The following is a 2,295-nucleotide window of genomic DNA, read 5'->3' as shown; positions in this document are numbered from 1 at the left end:
GGACGCTCTTGGCCTCGGTGATGCAGCTTGCTATATGGGATGGGGATTTGGGGGGCTGGAGGACACCCCCACCCCCTCTGCAAGGGGTTTTCCTCCCTGTTTTCATAGACTCACAGAAGGGTTTGGGTTGGAAGGGACCTTAAAGATTAAAGTCCCACCCCCCTGCCATGGACAGGGACACCTCCCACTAGCCCAGGTTGCCCAAAGCCTCATCCAGCCTGGCCTTGAACCCCTCCAGGGATGGGGCATCCACATCCTTCCCCCCCTCCCAGCCCCCATTAGTGGTGGGCTTTTTAAGACCCCATGCCCCCTCTTCTTGCTCAGCTGCTCTCCCACCCAGCTCGTGGCTGATTTGAGCTTCCCCATTGGGATTTGGGACATTTGGGTTCCTAAAAGTGTAATGAAATTAAGACAAAATTTAGAAAAGAGAAAATTTTATGAATTTTATTAACAGAAGTTTTAACGGTGTCGTTAAGTTTGACTTTCATTAAGGCAGCCTGCAGGTATGGCCAAAGCACTGACCAAGCCTCATTTTCTTCTCCTAACAAAAAGTTTAAGGATCTACACAGGAGATCTATAAGAAACAAGATATCATTTAGGTTTCTATCAAGGTTTTAATTTAGCTGCACTTGCCAAGAGATTTCTATGATTTTTTTACAGACGGGGATAGATGGGTCTGTCCCAGCTTCCATGAAAATAAACCAGATTCTTTGTAATGGGTTTATGTCTGGCTCTGTGGTTAAAGGGGGGATCTTGCTACACCTCTGGGCAAAGGCTCAGGCTTCTACACCTTTCCTAATCTCAGTTTCACCTTCTATAATTTGGAGAAAATAAAAAGACGACAAAGGATCTTTTCCTTTGAGATCCCTGAAGGAAAAATCCATTGAAACCAACAAGCACGTGGAGCTCCCCATGTGCAGACGACAGAGCAATCATCACCAAAAAAATCCTTCAACTTTTTTCCTGGTTTTGAGGGTGGGAACAGGATCACGCTTTGCTGAGCCAGCAGTTTTTTCCTGTTGTTCCTGGGCATGTCACCGCAACATCCACTTTTTGGCCCAGAGAGACGTGTCTACCAGTGTGTCAGTGTGTTTCGCAAAAAAAAAAAAAAAAAAATCATAATTTCAGCTGTGGAAAGATTAAATCAGAGATTCAGAGGTGAAAGAGTGATTTTTTTGTTTTTTTTTTTTTTTTTGTCGGTCCCCCGAGGCGTTTCCATGCCCATCTTTTTGAGTCAAACTGGCACCAGGGCTTGTTCTCTCCCCATTTGGCCAAAGGGCTGCCTTCCAACACTTGCAGTGGCCTGCTGAAATCCGTATAAAAATGGAAAATTGCAAGAGCCTGTCTGCAGAAAGGGTCTTGCCCAACATCTCTTGGATAAGACCTCCAAAAAAGAACCCAAAACAGAAATAACTCACCACTAAAATCCTGCTGAGTGAAAGGGGAATAGTCTCCTGCCTGTCTGTGTCCTCTGTTGAGTTAAATAGAGTTATCTGCAAGCAAAGGAAGGACTGAGGTAGCTTTTCTTATCATAATCAGAATAAAAACCTGCAAAGGAATTATACTGCCACTCTGTGACAGCATGAGATAGGTAGATAAAAAAATATTAGTGTGCTGGGACCTCTATCTGTCCAGGTCCATCACCTTTCTGTTGCCCTGTGCCCACCTTTTCATACATTTTGGGTGCAAATTCTCTGAATCCTGATCATCTTCCTGCTCTGTATGCTGCAGTGTGATCCCAATCTGAAAGGATGCATTAATAAAATAAATTTTTTAAAAATAATAATAATAATAAAAAACCCCACTCAGTGCTTAATGGAGTATTGCAACTTGCAGGAATAAAGACACAAGAGTTGTGCCTGAACAGCAGCTTGAACCCGTGACTTGCAGGTGCACGTTGTGACACCACATTTCTTGGGAGGAAGGAAAAATTGAGCCCAGATACGTGACAACACGGCTGAACCCTGCGACAGCCTCTGCTTTCACGCGACCTGAGCAGCGGCAGGGAACTGGCTGCCACCCAGCTCCCGTCTCACTTGTTTTACCAGGACTTGCCCTGCAACTTTTTCTTTTTTTTTTTTTTTTCTTCTCCTGTTCAGCTCATCAAAAATCAGAAAACAGTCCCAAATAATAGATTAGAAATATCTTGGCTCTATTCCTTGCAAAGATATTTTCTCCCAGCGAGGAGCCACGCGGTGCTGGATGGATGGATGGTTTGGAAATGCCCCTGGTTTGTTTTGCTCGGTGCGTACGTTGGCACAGGAGATATACGACCCTGTCTATTATTAACCCGTG

Source organism: Pterocles gutturalis, unplaced genomic scaffold (assembly GCF_000699245.1).
Source record: "Pterocles gutturalis isolate BGI_N339 unplaced genomic scaffold, ASM69924v1 scaffold1399, whole genome shotgun sequence".
NCBI classification, from domain to species: Eukaryota; Metazoa; Chordata; class Aves; order Pterocliformes; family Pteroclidae; genus Pterocles; species Pterocles gutturalis.
The sequence above is the reverse complement of the archived record's forward strand: the minus strand, read 5'-3'. Positions refer to the sequence as shown.